Source organism: Triticum dicoccoides, chromosome 3B (genome assembly GCF_002162155.2).
Source record: "Triticum dicoccoides isolate Atlit2015 ecotype Zavitan chromosome 3B, WEW_v2.0, whole genome shotgun sequence".
NCBI classification, from domain to species: Eukaryota; Viridiplantae; Streptophyta; class Magnoliopsida; order Poales; family Poaceae; genus Triticum; species Triticum dicoccoides.
The window spans coordinates 220437134-220463884 of NC_041385.1; the positions used below are offsets into that span (position 1 = coordinate 220437134).

Here is a 26751-nt window from a genome sequence, read left to right on the forward strand (position 1 = left end):
ATGATGATGAAGTCGATCGCGCTGTCGCTCGGCTCCTGGTGGAGCCAGTGGCAGCTGCACTGCGCCCCTGCTGCTGCGGTGCAACCACCTGGGCAGCAGGGTTGTGAGGCAGAGGCACCTGAGGGCCATCAGCTCCGTCGGGCGCACCAGTTTGGTCAGCCCGCCCTGGGCAGAGCGTATGCACAGTAGTAGTGTCCGCGGCAAGGACGGAAGTAGGGAGGTGGCTCGCCCTGGACCGAGCGCCATCACTGTGGCTGCACCCGTCAACGGGGGGAGCGCGGCCGTCAGGGTGTTGCTGATGTCGCTCTCCTCTAGCATCTTCTACTCCTGTGTCGGCCGCGAGGGGGATGGTGGTGGTGCTGCCTGCTCCGGCCACAACCCCTGCAACGTTCGCTCCCTCATGCGTCTCCGCACCCCCTGCAGCGTTGGAGGCCGCGGGTAGCGGGGCCTTAGAGGTGGATGGATGAGCTAAAGGAGCTGATTTCTTCTTGGGCGTCACAGTCGATGGCGCCGTCGACGATACAGATGGCGATGAAGATAACGCGCTACTTACATCTTCAGGTTCGTGCAAGCGATATCCCTACCTGGCACACCAAAGATGTCGCGGGAAACCACGACCACCTATGGGACAAGGACGGCCCCTTGCTGGTTCGACAGGAGGGAGTAATGTTGCATAAAGAGCAGACCAATGCAAGGCAGCGCGGCAGGGATCACACATGCAGTTTTACCCAGGTTCGGGCCGCCACGAGGCGTAAAACCCTAATCCTGCTTTGGTGGATTTATGGGAAAAGGTGGTGGTGGTGCATAGTACACTTGCCCGACAAGGGTTGCTTCGGGTCAGCGATGACTACACGCGTACGGGGGTGTGAATGATCTAAAATTCTAACCCCTTGAATCATTGGCATGGGCCTCCTTTTATAGATCAAGGATTTAGCACAATGGCAAATAAGTCATTAGACACTGATATTGTCATGGAATTAACACGTCAGATATCCTTAGTGTGAGGACTTAGTCGTGAGGCCAATGCATCTATGTGGTAGCTTGATAGGGGTTGAGCAGAATCGAGAGACGCAACACAAGACACGGGTTTAGACAGCTTCGGGCCCCGGGAAACATCATGCGGTAAAAACCCTACATGCTGTTTGAGGCTAGATCTCATTATCATCACGAGGGAGTCACCCTAAACCGGCTCTCCTCTAGTTGTGTCTAGCCCTAGAGATTGTTTCTTGCTTGTCTGTCCCTCTTTGGGGAGCCCTGCCCATCCTTATATATGTTGAAGGGGCGGTTTACATGACTAGTCCTAGTTGGATTAGGATTACTCTATTACAAGTGGAGTTCTAGTCTTGCTTCCTTTGTAAAAAATATTCGTTGTGCTTTCCTCATAAACCGGCCCACCATAGCGTGATCTGGCTTCCATAAACCGCCCGTTGGGCCACCGGGTCTTGTTGCTCCTCTGGCCCGCCTGCCGGATTACCAATGAATCATAAACCGCCAGGTCCAAGTGGGTCACTAGTGAATCGCCAAACTCTAGCCGGATCATACATCGAGCGGTTTATACCGCGGGGTATATCCCCGACATTAGCCCCCAGTTTAATTTGGATTAATCCATGTCAAACTGATCTGCAACATAAACACAAGAAAAAATTTGTCGCGTTGTGCTCCGGTTTAAATATTCTTGTAAACCGGCACTTGATCATCCTTAAATCCTTGTTATTTCTTCCTTCTAAAAAATCCGAGTCAATAGACCAGCTTCATAATCAATTTGCTTGCAGAAGATATTTGTAAATAAAGAATCCATTTGAATTGGCCTTCAATGCTCTGACTTGACAAAAATATTAGTCTCTGAATATTCAACTGATATCCAGCCGACTTGAAGATGTAAAACTTGCTGGTTTATGATTACCACCATTGTTGGGTTATAAAAACTGATAATTCCGGGTCATGATTGTTGCCAACGCCAGTTCATGATTACTGATGACGCCGGGTTATGATTGTTGCAGACACCGGGTCAACTTGGTTTATTCAAAACTGAGAATTTGAAGATTTTTCTCCGTTATATCCATATTACCTGTAGCCCCCCAAGTCTTGAGCAGAACAAAGTGATGGCTTAAGACTTGCTTCAATATAAATATTGCCACTTAAGAAGAAATCCATGTTGTTCATCCCAGTCACTTAGTAAAAACTGAATACTCCATATTATGTAGCCCCCAAGTGTCGGGTTGTCATGCTTGCAGCAACCTGGGACTTGTAATTGTCTTATACTCATAAAAACTTCAACCAGTGTAGCCCCCAAGGGTCGGGTCATTTTGCAATAATGAGTAGGGACTTTATAAATATGATCATGCTTCATTGAATAATAACGTCATATGATGTAACTCCACCATGGGGCTTAAATCCACGTCCACAAGGTTAAGAGCTTTGTGCTTTACCAAGTGAGCAGTGGACCCTTGAATATAATAGACTAAAACTTGTGTACCTTGAATCATTGATAGGAGCAATTGGTAGCCCCCAAGGGCTGGCTCATTATAATGTGATGAGTTGGGTCTTCAATAAGATGAGCAAAAAATGACTTTGCATTAGCCCCCAAGTGTCATGGTGCATGCTTGCAGCGACATGAGACTTGCATATTTGATATAATCTCAACTTTGAATAAAGTAGCCCCCAAGTGCCGGGTCGTAAGCCTGCAGCGACTCAGGACTATTCCCTCCGTTGTAGAATAAATCATATTCATTGATAATATGATAGCCATTGCGCTAAAGAGACTTTGAAAACCTTTAATCATAATACTGGTTATTGATAACCATAATAAAAATCCAGCCATGTTGGCTATTAAAGACTTGAATAATGTACCCAATGATTTATAAACGCATGATTCCAATGGCGCAATCCAAATATATATTGGCGACTTATAGTCCAAAGCCAGGCCGGGTTAACAAACACCGGATTATAAGTGATTATGCACTGACAACTTGTAGTTGAAAGTCGAGCCGGGTTAAAGAACACCGGGTTAATTTGATGACTGATAGTCATGCCGGGTCGAGAGACGCCGGTTCAACATAAAATTTATCAAAAGAAAAAATCTTGACAAAGGCAAATAAAACCGTGTAGTCGAGGCTTTTCAAGGGCTGCCAGGCCCAAATTTGAGGCTTTTCATGGGCTGCCAGGCCGCTGAGTTAAACATTTTACAAAGCCTTTTAAGATGGGCTTCCAACTAACCAATCGTCGTTTTAACTTTGACAAGTTCAGGGTCTATATAAGAGTAACTTGTCAAATGTTCGGCGGGTCATGCCAGGATTACCTGGATAGGAGTGGCTTACTTGATGAAGGCAGGTTAACCCAGGGTTTTAGGTGAATACACCAGGCTTCCAAGCCGTGGGTCGATACCCAATTACAAGGGTCCCTTCAAGCTCTTTGTGGCTTTTGCACAAAAGAGCCCCCAAGTAACTTTGTGAGTTGTGCTCAATGGGTGCCAATGTTTGAGTTGTGCTTTTAGCAACAATACTCTCTTTGGCCCCTTGGGTGTGAAGCTCCCAAGCTGTATTGTGGCATGATAGCCAGTTTAATGGACAAAACAGGACGTCGCTTTGTAAGCAGAAGCCCCCACATGATAAATAATATGATAAGCCAATAATGTAGGATACCCATGTTTGAACCGCGCATCATGGCAGCAGGTCCTCTTCAGCAACCTTTAAATTTTTGCAAGAGATAAATTCTTCTTGAACCGGGATTTTGAACCGGATATTGAGAGCTTCAAAGCTTTGTGGGAGACATCTTTCCCTTGAACCAGATTTTAAACCGGAATCTTCATTTTCAGCCGGAAATTTTCTGACGACCTTTAAACTCGAACTTGCGAGAAGTTAATTCCTTTTTGAACCGGACATTTTTAAACCGGATTTGAGAGCTTCAGAGCTTTGTGGGAGAACAGATTTCTCTTGAACCGGATTGTAAACCTGATATTTGAGAGCTTCAGTGAGACTGACTTCCTTTGAACCAGATTTTGAACCAGAATCCTTTCTGATGACCCAGAACTTCTTCACTGAGCTGGGATTTTGTCATATACTTTTTGAGCCGGAAATTCTCTGACGGCCTTTAAATTTTCATCAATATAGCATTAGCCTCCGGGACCGCGTTATCTTTTCCTCCATCATCCTGGCGTTCTTACATTCGCTTAAACTGGCAAGATTTGCTGAGTCATGTCATCATAGCCCCCGAGTCCTTAAGACGACTCGAGGAGTTGGTTTGAGATTCTCCGTGTTTGACCATAGCAGAAGGTGTATATCATTGATGTTTGGTAGCACGATATGAATCCACAGAAGGTTGAGGTGACTGTGGCGGGTTATAAATGATCCCGTAGGAGCCGTGTCAGCAACTCGACCAATGGTTCCTTCCAACTAGCTGTTTGAAGCTAACCAAGCTGTAGTGGCGGCGACTTGTGCACATGTCCACTGAGCCCTCCAGCGCAGACGGCGGTTTGATGATAATTTGCCTCCATTTTGTTGGAAGAAAACCGGCTACCCAAGTAGTGACTTGGTCATACTCAATAAACAGCTCATGCAAACAGGTGCGGCCCGGTGTGTTGATGTAGACCGGGCCGCGAGAGATGGACGGCAAAGACAACCGCAACATCAGAGGTGACTCGGATGGACGCGACATTGTAAACCGGTGCGGATGGGGAAAATAGGCACCAGTGTCGTAAACCGGCTCGAACGGGCGAGTTAATCGCGGGCGCGGTCCCGGCAAGCTGATGTAAACCGGGCCACAGGGACAGCGTCTTGCGCACGTTCATTCACCAGGTGGTATTACACGGACGAAACGCCGGTGCAGAACGTTGCTAGCGCGTGCTTCGTGCCCATAATATAACGCCTCATTTGTAATGAACAATTGACCTGCATAAACAATATTGCATACCAAGGCAAAGATAAACTGATCTTTAAAAAAAAGGAATATGTGCTAGTAAAATATTTTTTAGATAGATATCACCTGATGTGTTTAGGCCGGAAGTAACCCGCCATGAAGCTGATGATCACTAGGTGAAACTGAAATCACTCACAGGTGAATCAGCCGCGGGAGCAGACAGATAAATTGGTCACGGCGTTTGTACGCCGGTGCAGGCGAGCAAGTTATTCTCCGCGTTGTAAGCCGGAGCGGATGCGTGAACCGGCGGCGAAGGCGGACGAGCGAGTCGTCCATGGCGTTGTAAGGTGATGCAGAAGGGCGAGTCGGCTGGCGCATTGATGTAAATTGGACCGCAGGGGGGACGGTGATTCGTTTGGACGACAGACGATCCGTTCCATGAATAACTTCCAATACATGCAACAGTAATTTAGCCATTCTCTTATGTGCCTATAGTGGCGTACTGTTCCCGGACTACGACGGTACCCTCGGGTCAATGATGGTGGCATATCGCTCGGTGCGGAGTCGACGGAAGATGAAGGTGACTCAGCACAGCAGTGGTTTAAAGTATAGCAGCGGCATTAGCAAGGCCCAGGGCGGCTTACGGTGCAGTAGAGGTGGAGTGGTAGGCCTAGGGACTCGTAATATGCACGTTGATTCCCTTTAGGACTTGAATTTCTCAAGAGAAGTAGTACTCCTTGGATGCGTCTTATTCTAGCATCTATTGCTTCCGATTAATAGTGGCAACGCCAGATCGGAAAGAAAAAGTAACAGCCAAACTGTATATAAAAAATCCACTACTTCTGCTGATTCCTGAATGACGATTGATGTGATGTTTCTGCCGCTGTCGCTGTTTTCTTTGCAGTCTTGGCAGGTACGCCAATATCTCGGGCGATACTACTTGTACACGAGCTCTTCGGCTGTACATGTGGTTTCCTGTCAGATCCGACCCGATTTCGGTATCCGTCTCGGATCTCCTACCTCCGAAAAATCCACCAAACTTTATTGCTAGTCACCAAATTGGATTGAAGACAACAGAGGCCGGATCAAGAATTAGACGTTCAGCACGCGACTTCGATGAAAAATAAAAAAAACTTCGGAGTACGATCTTGAGATTGGATTTGATGTGGATCTTCCGGCACTATCTCTTCTTCATCCAGAAAATCACAAACTTCTCGATGCCTGAGAGAGCTCCCTTCAAGAACTCAACACCACCGTGCGCAGCCCCACGGTGGGCACCAACTGTCGTGGAATTAACACATCAGATGTCCTTAGTGTGAGGACTTAGTCGCGAGGCCAACGCATCTATGTGGTAGCTTGAGAGGGGTTGAGCGGAATCGAGAGACGCAACACAAGACACGGGTTTAGACAGCTTCGGGCCCCGGGAAACATCATCCGGTAAAAACCCTACATGTTGTTTGAGGCTAGATCTCATTATCATCACGAGGGAGTCGCCGTAAACCGGCTCTCCTCTAGTTGTGTCTAGCCCTAGAGATTGTTTCTTGCTTGTCTGTCCCTCTTTGGGGAGCCCTGCCCCACCTTATATATGTTGAAGGGGCGGTTACATGACTAGTCCTAGTTGGATTAGGATTACTCTATTACAAGTGGAGTTCTAGTCTTGCTTCCTTTGTAAAAAATATTCCTTGTGCTTTCCTCATAAACCGGCCCACCATAGCGTGATCCGGCCTTCCATAAACCGCCCGTTGGGCCACCGGGTCTTGTTGCTCCTCTGGCCCGCCTTCCGGATTACCAATGAATCATCAACCGCCAGGTCCAAGTGGGTCGCCAGTGAATCGCCAAACTCTAACCGGGTCATACATCCGGCGGTTTATACCGCGGGGTATATCCCCGATAGATATGATAGCAAACAGTGCTATCATACCTAACTCTGTAGGCTGATAGCATGCATTTAATGCGCCGCTTAGTGTCACGTCGTTGGTCGCCCGGCAAGGCTTGCCGGGCTAACTTGCCAGCTCCACGCCTGCTCGCTTGACACATCAGTGGATGGGTGTCATTTGTGGGTTCACTTGGTAGGAAGCGGCCACCATGTGGCGAATGGTTGCCACTTAATCATCCTACGTCTTGACACCACACTGATCCACGACGTGGGTCGTGGTGGAGCAGTCGGTGGGGTGATCTGGCCTCCGTGGGCCCCAGTAGGCCCTCCCGGGGCACATGGGTACTCTTCTTCTAGGGGGGGGGGGCTCGCCCCTTGTCGGGCTCGCCTGCCCGGCAAAGGAGGCGTCTCTCTTGATAACATCTGGTCCTTCTGCCTCAGTCTTGGTTCCTTCTGATATGTTAGCTGGTTCTTCGAGTCTCTTGGTCTCTTGATTTGGTGCTCCAATCTTGATCTTGTGCCTGTGCACAGTCTGGTCAACATGCCCCGGGTCTGTAGCACCGACAACTGTTGACTTGAGTTTTCCTTGGTCTGCAGACTAGTCATGTCACCAGCGTCTACAATACTCTAAAGCTTCTCGATCATTCCTTCTGTCATGTAGCGCAAACAATGACTACTTCTTTCTGCAAAGTGGTAAGACCAACTGGACCCACTAATGCAGTAGTTTGTCTTAAACACAGTGGCTCCTTTTGTGCAGCTTAACTAAAATCAAAGTCGAAATAAAACCGAGCAGAAGTTTTGATATCCCTGTATGCAACAATAGGTATAAGGGAAACAATTACTAAGAAATAACGGTTGATGACGTATACTCCCAGAAGAAAAACATCTATTGATCTACCTTATCTTAATGCGAAATAAAGCAAGAGAGTAGCAATTCTCATTCAGTGTGATTCATTCATATTAACTGAGACATTACCTTAAGAATGCTTGTTTCAACATGTATAAAGAACGACAAAGCAGAAAAGTACCATTCCTAAAACAATGCGTCTGATTCATATTAACACAGACATTATCTTAACAATGCCTTGGTTAAACATGCAGAAAGAACTACAAAGCAGGATAGTACCATTTGTAAAACACTTTAACTGACATATAATAACAGAGGCATTATCTCAATAATACATTTCTTAAACATGTACTCCGGTCGATCCCTAACAGAAATGGTACTCCCGTCGATCCCTAACAAGTGTTGCAGTTTTGAACTAAGATTCAGTAGTTAATTCTGAGAGTAGCATTGTTTAATTTTACCAGCGGCATTAGATTAACAAAAAGCATAAACAATTCCAGGGGAGAGTGGGCGCAACAACACCATGTGCTTCCATCTACTTATAAAGGGGGTGATGCAGAGTTTTGTTGTAACAAAGAAACAAGCATCATGTCTGGGTTGGAACAGTTTTTGCTCACTTAATGGTAAAAGACAGTAGTTCAATAGCTTCAATTCAACATTTATCCAAAACAGTACCAATACAAGTAGCACAACATCTCAAAGCACACTTCAACATCATGTGGATGAAAGTCAGTACTGACCTTTCTTGACCAAGATTTCAAACAACTCGCGAGGAGGCCATGAAAGAAATCTCAACACATATATGGAAATCCAATCTACTTTTGTGCAGTTCCACCAAAATTAAGCAAAGTCGCCGGTGTGACATTCAAGTTGAACTACGCAAAACACTCTTAAAACAAAAGTGTTTCTCATAGCGAAGCAAAATGTCCCAATAGCAACAAGTTGAATTGATATCCCTGTTTTAACAGAGGCAAAAAACGAATCAATTACTGGCCAATAAAGGAGGATGAAACATGCGGCCACAAAAAGAAGCATCTACCTTATCTTGATGGAAAACAAAGTATAGGACAGTAGCATTTCTAAAACGGTTGCATTGATTCATATTAAAAGAGAAATTCTCTTAAAATAACATTCATTAAAAACATAATTTAATTTTAACAGTGGCATTGCTTCAATTTTCCAGTGGCATTCTTAGATTTACAACAACAAAATAGTTGTATGGAACATGGGACATGCCAGCACCATGTGCCTCCACACATATAAATGGGTGATGTAGAGTATGATGCCAAGCAGCATATTTGTGTTGGTCACATATTTGTTCTCTTTGAACCTTTTTCCTATGCGATGGCAGCAAATCCAGTCATGCACAAACTCCCAGACCCCCCGGTTTCTTTCCTTTTTCAACAAAGAGATCACTTCCTTGCAGATGTGTGTACTGGGTTACCCCCTTTTTCCCTTTTCGACCAACAAAGCGGCTTGATAGTCAGTCTATACCACTTTCCCTCCCTCCTTTCCTCATTGAACCACGTCCTAGATTCATGCTCCACCTCACCCCACCCTTCTTTCCTCTTTGAACCAACACCTAGATTCGACTACAGAATTGAAAAAGATCCGCATGCAGCTAGAGGAATGAGGTTTGAAAGAAAGATATACCTTAGGGTCATCGGGATGTGGCTAGGCGTGCGGTGGGAGGCCGGATCTTCCCACACTACATACGGCAATGAGGAAGAAGGGGTCGGTGGCCCTCCCACACAGGCGCTGGGTGAAAGACAATAGCGCAGCCGGCAGTGGATTGCCTCCCTTGCCGAAGGCGATAGACTGAACGCTACACCTCCTCCCCTTCCTAGTGTGACGGGATCCGAACGGCTCCTTCACCAGCTGTGAGGGGGGGAGACAGAGGCCAACGCAATCTTGTTTAGATCTAGTGAAGAGGGTCAGCTTAGGATCAAAAGTATGTCTAGAGGGGGGGTAGACTACTTGACAAAATAAAAGCTTAACCTTTTCCCAATTTTAATTCTTGGCAGATTTTAGCAACTTAGTACTAGTCAAGCAATCACAATACAATTCAAGCAAGCATGCACAGACTATATGAATAGTGGAAAGTAAAGCATGCAACTTGCAAGAAAGTAAATGCGAGGAGTTTGGAGGGAGCAAACGCAATGTTGACACGGAGATTTTTGGCGTGGTTCCGATAGGTGGTGCTATCGTACATCCACGTGTATGGAGACTTCAACCCACAAAGGGTAGCGGCTGCACGAGTCCACGGAGGGCTCCACCACGAAGGGTCCACAAAGAATCAACCTTGTCTATCCCACCATGGCCATCGCTCATGAAGGACTTGCCTCACTTGGGTAGATCTTCACGAAGTAGGCGATCTCCTTGCCATTACAAACTCCTTGGTTCAACTCCGCAATCTTAACGGAGGCTCCCAAGTGACACCTAACCAATCTAGGAGACACCACTCTCCAAAAGGTAATAGATGGTGTGTTGATGATGAACTCCTTGCCCTTGTGCTTCAAATGATTGTCTCCCCAACACTCAACTCTCTCTCACAGATTTGGCTATGGTGGAAAGATGATTTGAGTGGAAAGCAACTTGGGGAAGGCTAGAGATCAAGATTCTTGTGGTTGGAATGGAATGTCTTGGTCTCAACACATGCGTAGGTGGTTCTCTCTTAGAAAATCAATGGTGGAAGTGTAGGCACGTTCTGATGGCTCTCCTCACGAATGAAGAATGGGTGGAGGGGTAAATATAGCCTCCACACAAAATCTAACCGTTACACATAGATTCCCAAACTCGATGAGATCGAATGGTAAAACTCGGTTAAACCGATTCAGGTCAAAATATGAATGTTAGGCTTTTCGGTGGGATCGATGCAATCAACTCAGTGAGACCGATACGCTAGGGTTAGGGCATAACGCAATCTTGGTGTGACCGATCACATGAACTCGGTTGGACTGATTTCAGTAATAGGCACATAGAGGGTTGGTCAGGCAAACCCAGTTGCACCAATTTGCTCATGTCGGTGAGACTGAAATGTTATGAAAAGGAAACAGTGAATTTGCATTACAAACTCGGTGGGACCGATTCACTCATTTCGGTGGGACCAAAACATTACGAAAAGGAAACAGTGAATTTGCAATCCCATCTCGGTGAGACCGAGATCACTATCGGTGAAACCGAAGTGACTAGGGTTTGTGGCAGTGGCTATGTAAAATGAACTCAGTGGCGCTGAATAGATCAAATCGGTGGTGCCGAGTTTGACTTTTAGGTTTAGGACATATGTGGATATGAGAAAGTGGTTGAGGGTTTTGGAGCATATCAGTGGTTTTTGAGCAAGTAGGCCATTAAGCAACACCTCATCCCCTTTTAATAGTATTGGCTTTCCTATGGACTCGATGTGATCTTGGATCACTTAAATAAAAACGTAGAGTCTTGACCTTGTTGCCAATATGTGTCTTTAGAATTTTGAGGGGTCCACATCTCTAGTCCATGCCATGCCAATCATTGAACTTTCTGAAATGATCATCTTGGAAGAGCAATAGTTCAATGAGCTATATGGTGTTAAGAATTACCAAAACCACCTAGGGATTAGTTGCACTTTCAATCTCCCCCTTTTTGGTAATTGATGACAACATATAGATCAAAGCTTCGACAAATGATAACAAGAATGAAAAAAACATCGTCGCTTTGAGAAGTATTTGATAAGCAAGAACTCCCCCTAAATTTGTGCATTATTTAAAATTTGCTTTTGAATGAAAATGCACAACCAATTAGGATCATGGGTTACTCTTCCATGTCACATACATCTTGGTGGAGCGCTCAAAATGATAGAAAATAAGAACAAGCACTCATCGCCAAGGCAAAGTGAATGATCATACATAAAGAATAGATAATGTCATCATCCAAGCACAAGCATTTAGCATGATATGATCAAACACATGACCATACAAAATATCTCACACACATAAGCATAGAGTATCTCAACCAAGCAAGCAAAGCAAATAAGTAGCAAAAGAAGCAAAGATCTCTCTCTCCGAAGCCTATGATCTATACACTTTCTTCCCCTTTGGCAACAAATTACCAAAAAACTTGAAAATGCATAGTGATATGCGGCTCTCTAGGCTTGATCTTCAGGAGGAGGTGTTGAGAGGACTCCAAGGATGAAAGCATCAGTAGAAGTTGATGGAGCTGGTGGTGTTGCCACTAGAGGGGCAACTAGAGTTGTGGCTGCAGGTGCTGATGCTGTAGTTCTAGTGTCTGGCACTGGCACTACTGCAGACCTCTGTGCCCTAGGCACTCTCTGGAAGACTTCTGTAGTTGCTTTCGCCTTCCTCTCTTTTGCTTCTTCCTGGAGCTGCTCAACTGAGGTCTGAATTTCATTCACCTTAAAGTCAAGATCATAGAATTTGGTTTCAATGATCCTCTCCAAGCTCTCCTAGTTCTGAGTCAGGGTGGCTAGTCCTTTCTCAACTCTCAAGGTTGCTTGAATAAGATATCCAAGCTAGTCTTGCTTTCACTTGAGGAACAATTGTGAAGCTTCTTCAGCACTTGGTATCTTTGCTGCCTTCTCGGCTTTTGCCTTTTGTCTCTTCTCTTGATCCTATAGAGATGTTGAATCTTCAGCAGTCATGACAACAGTTTTGTCCTCAAAATCAGGCTTCAAGGGAAGGTGCTCTTTGTCCAACAAGTATACTCCTTTGGACATTTTGGAGTTTATCAACATCTGTATGTGTGGATCATACCCGCATGACCTCTTCTGGTCAACAGTTGTTCTCTTGATTGTCTCAACAATCAAACTCATGACCTTGAATCTCTGGGACAAATCAAAAAGCTGGTGCAGATTAATGAAATGGCCTCTAATCATCCTGTGATCTCCTGATTTGGTCAACAAAGTGTGCCTCAAGATAGTGTTCATTGTGCCCAATCCAGACATCAAGAAATACACTGAGCCTAGCTTGTGAGTCTCCAAAGCTTTGCCAGGTATCTCCTTGTACATATTTTCCATGGAGTTGTGATCCTTCTTCTTCTCAGCATAGACATCAATGTCTTTCTCAGCTTCTTTGGGGGCTTTTATGAGCTTGGCCCACTCATCAACTGTAGATTGGTACCTTGTACCTTCAGTCATCCACACAATCTTTCCATCAGGATAGAAATGAGCTGTAGAGTAAAACTGCATAATGAGCTCATCATTCCATTTGGTCAACTTTTGACCCACAAACTTGTCAACACCATTGAGCTTGAAGCTTTCATGCACTCCTGGGAAATGATCTTCATTCTCATCAATATACTCCCAATCAACCCACTTCATATCACAAACAATGGGCTTCTTGTCAAGCAACACTGTCTCATAGAAATCCTGTTGTTCTTTGGTGTGAAATCTATAGTCCACAGCAGTCCTTCTCCTCACGGCATATGGATCAGCTTGTCTCCATAGTCTGAGACCTGCATCCTTTCTCTCTTTCATATTCTCAGCCACTAGATGATTCTCATCATGGTCTGGAATCTTTGGCTTGAGTTTCCTGAGCACTTGGGCTCCGTCATCTTCTTCTTCAACCTCAGGCACTAGGGCCTTGTTCTTCTCTACATCAGATATGTTCATGGTGCTTCTCTTAGGTGTAGTCTTGGAGGCTTGAACTGGAGCTTTGGGGGCTGTCTTGGGGTTTGAAGGAGCAGCACCAGACTTGATGGCATCCCCCATCAGCTTTTGTGACTTGGGAGGAGGTGCAACATCCTCTTATTCTTCCTCACTTGCAGAATCTCTCCTCATAGATGGATTTCCAAGCACTCTTGCAACTGTTTTCCTGACTCTTTCTTTTCTCTTCTTGCCATCTCCATCTTCTCTGGCTTCTAGAGTGAATTCCATTATCTCTTGAGTTGATGCCCTGGCCTTTGACACAGGCACTCTCCTGGCAGGTGCTTTCTTGTGCTGACCTGGCTTGGTAGAAGCAGCAGTAGCATACCCTTTCTTGAGCACCTTCTTCTTTGAGCTGACTTCTTCAATCTCAAAGTCCTCATCCTCAGAGTCTGAAGTTTTCTTCTTGCTCTGCCTAGTTTGTGCCTTAGGCAGGTTTCTTGGTGTGCTCATGCTACCATCATCATAGCTGCTAGAGGGACAAGTGCCCTCACTCAAGTCCATCTGCTCCTCTGACTTGTTCTGGCTGTCACTCTGATCAGACATACTGCACTGCAAATTGAGAGTTGGCCCTGTGAATAGTTGTAGATCAGATAGAGTAGATGAGCATCACAAAGTGCAGAGCTTTGCAAAAAGAATGAGTCAAAAACTTGGTTTTAGTTTTTCACAGGAAGCATTTCGGAGCTACCGATTTGTAAAACTCGGTGACACCGAAGCAACTTTGGAGTCTAAAATAGTGGAATCGGTCAGACCGAGACACTGTTCAGTGGCTCCGAGTTTGCTAGGGTTTCACAAAGTCATGATCTCGGTCACACCGATTTGCAATTTTTGGTCAGACCAAAAATCACATGTGCAATGGCCTAAGCCAAATCGGTGAGACCGATTTCTACAATTCGGTCAGTCCGAGATGAGTCCGGCGGAAACCTAACCCTAAATTCTCAAATCAAATCTACTCTAAAGGATGATTTCTGTGGATAGATGAATCTCATACTTGGAAACAAACATGGCATTGTCTTTGTGCTAAGAATCAGAGTTAAAAGAATGCACAAAGTGTCGAACTCATACCCTAACTTGGCGCTAAGCTCGCTACGGTGACAACGGGGGTGAAGATTTCTGTTGACGGTGGCGGAGACCAGCGGCGGGAGGTCGCTGGCGACCAGAGGACGATCCGGGGACCTAAGGCGGCAGAGCAGGACACGCGCGGGCGAAGAGGTTTTGGAGGAATATCCAAAATTTGACCCGTTGGTATATATATCCTGGCACTGTCGGTGTGACCGAGTGGAACAACTCTGTGGCACCGAGATGTAGAATCACAAGCGGTTACTGCAACTCGGTGAGACCGAAGAGTTCTAATCGGTTGCGCCGAGATTGAAAACTAGATCAACCCAGTGAACTTGGTGTGACCGAAATGGATGAATCGGTCAGACCGAAATGCACAGAGAGGTTTTGGAAGTTTAAGTCTATGACAAATCGGTAACTCCAAGTGCTCCTCACCCAGAGGGTTCGAATTTGACTTGTTCAAACTTTGTGATGTAGCATGAATAGAGCTTGAGACGATAAAAGCATAGATAGCTAAAGGAAGTTCTTAGGCATTCTTGTCCATCCATTTGGCAAAAGAAGAAAAGCCAAACAATCAAAGCAACAAATGGATGTCCTCGAATGAAAAAAAATATGCAATCAACATGCTCACACAATAAAATGGCAAATGAAATATGTGGCAAAGCATGCACATTCACTGAAGCATCTATCAAGCAATTGGCGATGACTAGGTCATCTATATATGAGTATATTGACTTAGGAGTCAAATCAGAACATTTGATCATAGGTCATACTCATCGTTTAAGCACAAGTGGGGTTACCACTTTTACATAAAACATTCACACCATTAGAGTTGATTTAGCTCAATTCTTAGAGTAAAGCTCCCCCTAGATGTGATATCCCCTCTAAGAGGGATGAACTAACCTTGGGTTTTGTTGATGATGACTTCATGCAAATGTTGAAGATGTGGATGCTCATAGTTGATGTAGATCATTTCAAGCAATCCATTGGAGTGAGTTGCACTTTCAATACCTACATGGGTTAGTCCCACAAGGAACAAACAAGGATATCCATAGCATAGAGTGAAGCACACACATGATGATGTCCACGAAAGCATTAGGTTACCTTGCCCCTTGACTTACGAACAAGAGGGTTTGTGACTCCTTGAACTAGTGCAAGATGTGGAAGTTGTTTGCATTTGTCCTTGCCAAAATGAATATGAGTGAAGAATGTTGGCGGAGTCACCCTCAAGAACTTTCTAGTTCTTCTTCTTCGGGATCCACATCATCTTGATGGGAATCCTCGGGGTTGTAGATGTACTTGATGAAGTAGAACTTGATGTAGTCTTGGGAACCCACTTGACCAAGGCCTTTCACTACTAGGGAAAAGCCTAGCAGCAGCGCCGGTTTTGGGCCTATTAGTAGCGCGGGGGCTGGCGCTACTAATAAGGCGCTACAGCTAACGTATAGCAGTAGCGCGGGTGCCACCCGCGCTGCTACTACGTCCTTTAGTAGTAGCGTGGGTAAAAACCCGCGCTACTACTACCAGCGCGGTTTTTTTTGAATTTTTCCAAAAAAATATTTCGATTTTTTCCCTAATTTTCAAATTTCTGAATTATTTTAATCTCAAATCTCTAATCACCCCTCATCGGTGCTCAATTTAATCTCTAATCACCCCTCATCATTCCATATCATCTAACTTCCCGGATGGTCACCCATCCTCTCACTACTCCAGCCTGAGCACGCTAAACTTCCGGGTTCTATTCTCCCTCGTTTCCAAGTCTGCACTTGTTGTTTTCCTGACAATAGTAAGATGTCAATCCTATTAACCTCAGGAATTTAGCTTGAGCATGAAGTCACACATTTCACTATTTGAGTTTGAAACTATTGTTCTAAAAAATTAGTAACACTAATATTTCTTGAATAATTAGTTTGACCACAGTTTGACCACAGTTTGACCATAGTTTGGCCATAGTTTGACCAGATTTGACCAAAATTCAAAAAAACTAAAATAATTATTTAGTAACACTAATATTCTAGAATAATTAGTTTGACCTTTGTTTGACCACACAGTTTGAAATTTTTTCGATTTTTTCCACTCTAGATCTTAAAAGCCCCGTAACTTTTTTTCTATTTGGTTTTTTAGGATTTTGAAAATATTTAACGGGGTTCCCCCGGTTAAATTTGGATGTAACTTTTCGAGTAGATGATTTTTCATATAAAAAACTTTTTCATCCGAGTTAGTATGCAAAAGTTATGCCCATTTTTACAAATTCTCGAGAAATTTTGCAAATAAAGTCGAAATTCATATTTGCAAATTTTCCCAAAAACTAGACCACATATCACATGGGAAACTTATTTTCTTTTATTTTTTTGACATTTTCATCATTTTCTTTTATTTTTTTAAAACTGAAAAGGCGATCCACTGGGAAATGGGACCTTTAGTAGTAGCGCGGTTTTTTACCCCCTCACTACTACTATGGCACCACTTAGTAGTAGCGATGGCTAAAAACCAACGCTACTGCTATCAAACTTAGTAGTAGCAAGGTTTTAAAAACCCGCGCTACTACTATGGCATGTCCTGGGGGGCACGGTAGAGACCGCTTAGTAGTAGCGAGGGTTAAAAACCCGTGCTCCTGCTATCAACTTAGTAGTAGCGAGGTTTAAAAACCTGCGCTACTGGTAAGTAGTAGTAGTGAGGGTTTTTAACCCTCGCTATTAGTAACTTTCTATGTATAGGCTTTTCCCTAGTAGTGTTTGGAGCATCTTCAAATGCATCAATCTCCTCTTGAAGCTTGTCCTTGCCTTTTAGCTTGTGGTCTTGTGGTGGAAGATCATCTTGAGCTTGTGTTCCCTTGAAGGAAGTAGGATCATACTTATCTTGTTGAGGAACAAACTTCGCCTTGGGGTATTGATCTTGTTCCCACTCAACTCCATTGGCATTGAACTTTCGTTCAAAACCAACACCTTGATTCTTCCGGTGCCTTCCTTGCTTGCGTACAATTTCCTAAAATTGCTTACTTCTGGCAAGGCTCTTGTAAACACCTTTCTCTATAATTCCCTTCAATAAGCTATTTTATTGCTCAAATGTAACTTGGCTAAGAGAATCATTAGTGGAATCAAGAGAACTACTAGAAGCAACAATATTGGATTTAGCATGATTATTGTTACTACTAGAAAAAGAATCTTTCTTGTTCTTGTTGCTAGATTTTACTTGTGGCATGTAAGTAAACAAGAGTAAACGATTGGCAATGTAAGAAGAACTTTTCTTCCGAAGAGCATCATTGATGGCCTTTAAGAACCCATGTTCTTGCTCAAGATTGAGCTTCTCGAAGTGTAGCTTCTCCTGAGTTTTTAAAAGTTCGATGATCTTCTAAAGTAGTTTCATGAGCTAAGTTAAGAGTATTTAGTTCTTTACTTAGACGCTCAATCTCGTTCTTATCATTGTCATTCGTTTCATCTTGATTAGAATGATTAATACCATTTTCACTACAAGAAATATGTCAACTAGTGACCTTCTGTCAGTGACCCTCGAAGAATTGGTCATAGATCTATGACCATTTTAGACCAATTGGTCAAAAGCTGTTAGGGGGGCTCCAAACCCTAAACTATAACGACCATTTTGGTCAGAAAGGTCGTAATTTCCTTACACGAAATGGTCATAAAGCAGATAGCACTGGTCCGCTGCCTTATTTCTAGCTGATCATGACCAATATAGATGGTCATAACCTTGTAAATTGTGGTGGGTTGCTATGACTAGGCACCACCTCATCAATTTTGCCTATGTGTCATGTCCATGTGGCAGTTTTTGCCCTAGGTTGTGAAGCAACCTATATTTCTGTCATTCACAAAATTCCAAAAAAAATCTCATAAATTCTTTGGGTCATATCTTCATCAAATTTGTAAAAAACCTTCCTTGGCTAGTTCAAAAATAATTCGAAAATATTCATTTTCCTATTTTGTTCAAAAAAACACTTTGTGAAGGAAGTACCACTTTGGCATGTCCAAATGGTATCCATTTTCTACAATGCTTTCCTATGCCCAAATAACCATCCTCCACCAAATGCCTGCTCAATCCATTCATTATTTTGAGCCCAGCTTCAACATTCGTATTTATGTCCAGTGTGGTACTTTGCAAAGCAAGTACCACCTAGGCTCGTCGTTTTGAGCTGAAAATTTGTGAAGACGGTCTTCTTAGTAACTGATCATCCTCAGCCAAAACTCACGCCAATTAGCCATGTGAATTTCCTGTACCGCTAATCAAACACTTGGCTGCTTATTCATGTTTGAGCATCGATCGGTCTCCTCGTGAGAATCTTATGTTGTGATTTTCTTCCTAGCACCTACCTGGGGAGTGCCCAACCCACTAGACATGCCTAGGCCGCCCAGAACACATGGCAACGCCACGGTCACGCGGTGACCATGCGGCGGGAATGCGAGTTTACGCTCTCTAAAGATGGGGCCCTAGGCCACCGTCCAAACCTCGACGTATCCCCACTAAACCATGTATTTATGATTAAATAGGTACTTATGTAACTAGAAATGATTTTTGGAAAAAATAAATAGAAAACTATGATGCAGCTGCAGTTCAAATTTGACCTGCTTCTTGATGAATCGGCGGGAATTTGTCTTTTTCACCAGAGGTGGATCAAAACTTTTGACACCCAACCATTTTGTCAATTGTGCATTAAATATGGCCTAGTATTTTAGAAAATTGATTCGGTCCAATTTTGCAACAAATATATGGTAGGTCCTTCACAAAAAAAACTCATTTCAGGCACTCGGAAAATGGAAAATGAATTTTACGTGTAAAGAAAATGAAAACTCCCTTAGGCAACATTGTTTGGAATTCCAAGATGCACCCTTGTGCACAATATGAGATCATTTGAACAAACTATGCCATGAATGTGGCCATAAGATTGATCATTTGGCTTGAAAGCCGTTTTACAAGTTTATTATTTTTCCTGGAAACTTGGTCGCATATAGTGACACAATGCGAAGGTTTTCCAATTTTTTGAATTTTTTATGCCCGTTTCAAAATGCGGTCAAAACGACGGGCTTGACCGTTCCTAGCTAGTGGTTGAATCTGGGAAAACTTTTGATGTTTCTCCGATTAAATAGATACTTATGTACCTAGAAATGATTTTTGGAAAAAATAAAGATCAAACTATGAGGCAGCTGCAATTCAAATTTGACCCGCTTCCTACTAAATCGGTGTGAATTTCTCTTTTTCACTAGAGGTGGATCAAAACTTTTGACACGCAACTATTTTGTCAATTGTGCATTAAATATGGCCTAGTATTTTAGAAAATTGATTTGGTACAATTTTGCAACAAATATATGGTAGGTCCTTCAAACAAAAAAACTCATTTCGGGCACTCGGAAGATGGAAAATGAATTTTCTATGCAAAGAAAATGAAAACTCACTTTGGCAAAATTGTTTGGAATTCCAAGATGCACCCTTGTGCACAATATGAGATCATTTGAACAAACTATGCCATGAATGTGGCCATAAGATTGATCATTTGGCTTGAAAGCCCTGGATCTTCACGCATGATAGCTCATTTCTGAGAACACTTTTTTAAAATAATTGCCGTATTACAAGTTTATTATTTTTCCTGGAAACTTGGTCACATATGATGACACAATGCGAAGGTTTTCCAATTTTTTGAATTTTTTATGCCCATTTTAAAATGCGGTCAAAACAGCGGGCTTGACCGTTCCTAGCTAGTGGTTGAATCTTGGAAAACTTTTGATGTTTCTCTGATTAAATAGATACTTACGTACCTAGAAATGATTTTTGGAAAAAATAAAGATCAAACTATTAGGCAGCTGCAGTTCAAATTTGACCCGCTTCCTACTGAATCGGTGGGAGTTTGTCTTTTTCACCAGAGGTGGATAAAAACTTTTGACACCCAACCATATTGTTAATTGTGCATTAAATATGGCCTAGTGTTTAAGAAAATTGATTTGGTCCAATTTTGCAACAAATATATGGTAGGTCCTTCACAAAAAAAACTCATTTCAGGCACTCGGAAAATGGAAATGAAACTTTCGTCCAAGAGAATGAAAACTTCCTTAGGCAACATTGTTTGTCAATTCAAATGCACCCTTGTGCATAATATGAGATCATTTGAACAAACTATGCCATGAATGTGGCCATAAGATTGAGCATTTGGGTTGAAAGCCATTCATCTTCACACTTGATAGCTCGTTTCTGAGAACACATTTTTAAAAGAATTGCCGTATTACAAGTTTATAATTTGTGCTGGTAACTTGGTCACATATAATGACATAATGTGAAGGTTTTCCAATTTTTTGATTTTTTTGAATTATTTATGCCCGTTTCAAGAGGCGATCAAAACGGCGGGAATGACCGTTCCTAGCTAGTGGTTGAATCTTGGAATTTTTTTGTGTTTCTCTGATTAAATAGATACTTATGTACCTATAAATGATTTTTGAAAAAATTAAGAGCAAACTACGAGGTAGCTACAGTTCAAATTTGACCCGCTTCCAGCTGAATCGGCGGAAATTTTTCTTTTTCATGAGAGGTGAATCAAAACTTTTGACACCCAACCATTTGGTCAATTGTGCATTAAATATGTCCTAGTATTTTAGAAAATTGATTTGTACAATTTTGCAACAAATATATCGTAGGTCCTTCACAAAAAAACACATTTTGGGCACTCAAAAAATGGAAAACGAAATTTTCGTCCAAAGAAAATGAAAACTTCCTTAGGCAACATTGTTTGTCATTCCAATATGCACACTTGTGCATAATATGAGATCATTTTTTAAAATTTTCATGTGAAAAAGTAGAAGAAAAACAAAAACAAAAACACAATTATACGTGCTCTATTCTCATTGGTGGAATTCGTTGTCACACGGATCGATGACATGGCGCCCATCCATCCATCCATCTCCTCATCCCACATCCATCCCATCCATCCATCTACAAAAAATAAAAAAAATAAAATGAAAAAGAAAACCCCACCCGCAGCCACCTACCCAAACCCCACCCGCAGCTACCTACCCAAGCCCTAACTCCCATCGCACTCCTCCTCCCCCCATCTCCTCTCCGCCGCCATTGATCCCCGTCTCCAAGCAATGCTCTCCCTCCCTCAGATCTCGATACGCCATCGTCTGCCTCAGCGCGCACCCCGTCCTCCTCGCCCGCCTCCGCACGGCCTCCACCTCAAGCCCCACCCTCGCCTTCCACTCCCCCGCGCTGCAGGTCGCCCTTCGCGGTCGACTTCGACTCTGCCCCAACCTCATCTCTGGACTGAGCCATCGGCGGGCGATGGCGACGCGTTCAGGGAGGAGCTGCTGACCCACGGGCGGCGCCGGGGCCATGCGCTGCAGATGTCCAACATCAAGGATGACTCTGGCCACCTAGCCTGGGACCGCGTGGGTGTTGATACGTCTCCAACGTATCTATAATTTATGAAGCATTCAAGCTATATTATTATCTGTTTTGGATGTTTATGGGCTTTATTATACACTTTTATATTATTTTTGGGACTAACCTATTAACCGGAGGCCCAACCCATATTGTTGTTTTCTTGCCTATTTCTGTGTTTCTAAGAAAAGGAATATCAAACGGAGTCCAAATGGAATGAAACCTTCGGGAAACTTATTTTTGGAACAGAAGCAATCCAGGGAACTTGGAGTGCAAGCCAGGGAAGCTTCGAGGAGGCCACGAGATAGGGGGGCGCGCCCACCCCCCTGGGCGCGCCCTCCACTCTCGTGGGCCCCTCGTGGCTCCCCGACCGACTTCTTTCGCCTATATATTCCAATATACCCTAAAACCATCGAAGCGAACAATAGATCGCGAGTTCCGCCGCCACAAGCCTCTGTAGCCACCAAAAACTTCTCGAGAGCCCGTTTCGGCACCCTGTCGGAGGGGGGGTGCCTCACCGGTGGCCATCTTCATCATCCCGGCGCTCTCCATGACGAGGAGGGAGTAGTTCACCCTAGGGGCTGAGGGTATGTACCAGTAGCTATGTGTTTGATCTCTCTCTCTCATGTTCTCTCTATGGCACGATCTTGATGTATCGTGAGCTTTGCTATTATAGTTGTATCTTATGATGTTTCTCCCCCTCTACTCTCTTGTGATGAATTGAGTTTTCCCTTTGAAGTTATCTTATCGGATTGAGTCTTTAAGGATTTGAGAACACTTGATGTATGTCTTGCCGTGCTTATCTGTGGTGACAATGGGATATCACGTGATCCACTTGATGTATGTTTTGGTGATCAACTTGCGGGCTCCGCCCATGAACCTATGCATAGGGGTTGGGACACGTTTTCGTCTTGACTCTCTGGTAGAAACTTTGGGGCACTCTTTGAAGTACTTTGTGTTGGTTGAATAGATGAATTTGAGATTGGGTGATGCATATCGTATAATGATGCCCATGGATACTTGAGGTGACAATGGAGTATCTAGGTGACATTAGGGTTTTGGTTGATTTGTGTCTTAAGGTGTTATTCTAGTATGAAATGTATGATAGACTGAACGGAAAGAATACCTTCATGTTATTTTACTACAGACTCTTGAATAGATAGAACGAAAAGGATAACTTTGAGGTGGTTCATACCCTACCATAATCTCTTCGTTTGTTCTCCGCTATTAGTAGCTTTGGAGTGACTCTTTGTTGCATGTTAAGGGATAGTTATATGATCCAATTATGTTATTATTGTTGACAGAACTTGCACTAGTGAAAGTATGAACCTTAGGCCTTGTTTCCTAGCATTGCAATACCATTTACGCTCACTTTTATCATTAGTTACCTTGCTATTTTTATATTTTCAGATTACAAAAACATATATCTACAATCCATATTGCACTTGTATCACCATCTCTTTGTCGAACTAGTGCACCTATACAATTTACCATTGTATTGGGTGTGTTGGGGACACAAGAGACTCTTTGTTATTTGGTTGCAGGGTTGTTTGAGAGAGACCATCTTTATCCTATGCCTCCCACGGATTGATAAACCTTAGGTCATGCACTTGAGGAAATTTGCTACTGTCGTACAAACCTCTGCACTTGGAGGCCCAACAACGTCTACAAGAAGAAGGTTGTGTAGTACACATCAGGTGTGCACTTACGCGCTCTTCCTCGAGGAGCGGCTCAAGTGCTTCGTGGTGTTGCAGTACGACGTGGAGGCGGAGCGCCTCAGAGCCCCGACGCCGGCAGCAGAGGGGTAGACGCCTCACACCAAGGCGGAGAGCAGGACGATGGTACCCGGTCTCGCTCGTGGAGGACCTGGACCTGCGCGTGCCCACCCCGTTCTAGCTCCTCAACTGCGCCCTCGTCATCTGGAACGACCCCAACTCCGGCGAGTGGGTCGCGCTCGACGACCACTGCCCGCACCGCCTCACCCCGCTCTCGGTACCTCTCATCTCATCTCCTCTCCCTCGCCTCTGTTTGTTTCAAGAGCCAAATCCTGTAGTACTGACCAGTGGGTGCTGCGTGCGTGCGCGCGCGAAGGAGGGGCGGATCAACGAGACGGGCGGCTTGCAGTGCTCCTACCACGGCTGGTCCTTCGACGGCTCCGGCGCCTGCACCAGGATCCCGCAGGCCGCGCCCGAGGGCCCCGAGGCCTGGGCGCTCCACTCACCCAGGGCATGCGCCACCAAGTTCCCCACGCTCCTCTCCCAGGGGTTCATCTTCGTCTTGCCTGACAAGAAGGGCTGGGACAAGGCCAAGGCCATGAAGCCTCCAATGTATGTGCGTCAACTCTGCAGCTATGTTGTGGGACTTCTTCACTAGAAAATTCAGTAAACAGGAAACATCATCGTTTTATTTCGCTTGGTTTCAGGCTGCCGAAGGAGTTCGATGACTCGGACTTCTCCACCGCGACGATCTAGAGGGACCTCTTCTATGGGTATGACACGTTGATGGAGAATGTCTCTGATCCCTCACATATAGAATTTGCTCACCACAAGGTAAATGTTGTGCAAAGATTTGAGAATGAGTTTACTTGTTTGCTATACAAGGTTTCCTCTGATAGAAGAGGATTGTTACTGTCATTTCTATCCATTGTACAAAGATCTTGCTTGCCAAGAGACATTTCTATCCATTGTACGATAAGTTATCCAAGGGATACACATCAATAAAATGTTGAATTCATGCTGGGAACATTGCTATAGCACCTAATCAAATTTTCAGCTTGCTTGACCTGCTTTGTATTATTGTTTTGAGTGATGGAACAAGGAACATATGCTTAGAGAGCATTGCAAGGTACCATCATCTGATGTTGCTTTGTTATTTAGCAATGTTTTATTACTAGAATTGTAATTGATTACCCAGGGGTCAAGTTATGTTCCCTTTGCGGCTGGTAGCGTCACCCCCTCTGAACGTCGTGTGACTATTAGTTATGCATCTGAGTGTTGGGTGTGTAGGATAATAGGATCACCAATTCCCCTATTTCCTGTTGTCAGTAGTTAATCTCGGGGAAGAATTTTTTATGGAAACATGGAGGATGATGCTTTTGCTGTGCAATTGTTTATCAACCCTCGTAACATGTATATTTAGCGGTTACTACTAAAAGTGTTGCATTTGAGTGCTGGGTAGGTAGGATCTCAGGATCATCAACTCTTGTACACTGTTTTAACTGGTTCTGCATCTGTACATACATGTGTACATGTAAATCCAAGTGTACGTGCTGTCTTTTGAAGGCTTATTTAAGGTTGTGGTTGTTTGTCCTAAAATATATCAGTCTATTTTTTTATATCCTCGTCCACTAAGCTATCTGTGCTATGTCCTATTGAATAAGATTTCATATTCAGTGCCTTCGTAAATGTTGTCTTTAGCCTGAAGCTTTCTATTCTTCATCAATTTTGCCATGTTTCTCATTGATTATGCTCCTCCTCGCAGTTGCGTGTAGACCAACAGCAGCCCTAGACCCTCTCTCCACAGTCCACACTGTGGCATATGGCATCCGCTGGTGGATCCCTCGTTGTGGCGTTCATCGTGGGCTTCCTCATGGGCACCAACCCACGGTGGCACGTCTATGTCGTCGCCATGCCACAGAAGTTGTAGGTCGTTGAGGTCTCCACCGTTCACCTCTTAAAGGACAACCTTCCAACCTTGTTGTGAGATACGACCGACTCCCCCCTTCTGTTCATAGCCTTGTGAATCAGGTTATGCAAACCTGTTGCATTTAGCACCATAAAAGCTTGTTACTACATTAGTTGCTTGCTCCAAGTGTCTTGTTCTGTGTTCTTTGATTTTATCCTGGTGTGCACAATGCTGATATTTCTGGATAAGCTGAAACTAGTTTCTCCACCATATGCTATCTAGCTGTTGGGTGCTAATTATAGTTACTTTATATGAAGAAACACTTACCTTTCAGCCGTCTAATATGAAATTCTAATATGCCTGCTTTTTTTAGTTGTATATGTCATTCATGCATGAATTCATTTTCTTATGTACCAACTCCCTAATCAACATTTTGTATTTTTAGTTTGCTATCTTAGGAGAACCTGGTGTGCTATATGGGGAAGCAAAGCAGCAGCCCAGAACCCGACCTGTGATACCAGATGAAGGCACCACAACACACCATGATGCTCCCTTGGAAGGTCAGCTCCTGGACCGCAACTTTCTCTCAATTTGTGCTCTGCATGATATCAGTTCCTTGTACTGCTGCTGCATTGACACAAGTTGCAATGTGTAGGGCTTCCGAGTCTGCACCCTGCCGTCTGGATGGAGAAAGGAGGGGGCATCGTCCATACCGCAGAGTTGGTTGAGCCTTGAGTGCAACCTAGAGAAGCAGTGCATCATCTGGGGTCATCTCTTGCTTGTGTCGTGGTAAGAATAGAGCGCCACTCTTTGTCGTGCATGTATCAAAATGGCAAAAATGTCGAATACATGTTCACTCTCAGCTGGGGTACTTTTGAGGGAAGATACTTGGTTGTACTTAGTTATGTGATTTATTCATGTTCGTGCTATTTGTTAAGCGATTATCTTTATGTCATTGCTACCCCATTGTGTATCTCTCTTTTCTTGTGTGTTGCGTCATTGTAGATATGCTTAATGGAGTGAATGCTTTCAGTTCTAGTTGTTACAAACCTTTACTATGTACCATGCTTAGTGTTTACTATACTGAGGCATTGGCCATCGGAATTTGGGCGTGTATGTATAATATTAGTTCTCGATGTGTCCAATGCAAACATTACTATCAGTTGTTAAATTGATTCTAAAATTTCTCATTAACTTCATTTCATACTGTGATTTTTGGATTTGGTACCAATTTGTTGTTGGCCTGCATGTGCTCTGTACCTTGCTGTGGTTTTAAGTAGCAAGTACCTTAGTACCTTTTCTGTCATGTGGTGTCCATGGATTGAAATGTTGGCTGTTATGTATATTTTTGACACCTGAAATAGTAGGAGAGGCTCCTACTGTGTATATTAATTAAAGTATCAAAAAGGTCTTACAAAATAATAACCTTACATCCATGGCCATGATATAAAACAGAGTGCTAGGTGGGGTGAGTAAGGT

At 43.8% G+C, this 26751-nt stretch overlaps 1 pseudogene; it reads left to right on the forward strand.

The window, feature by feature from the left end:
* Nucleotides 1-26295, forward strand: LOC119279479 (annotated as a pseudogene).
* The last annotated feature ends 456 nt before the right edge of the window (nucleotides 26296-26751 follow it).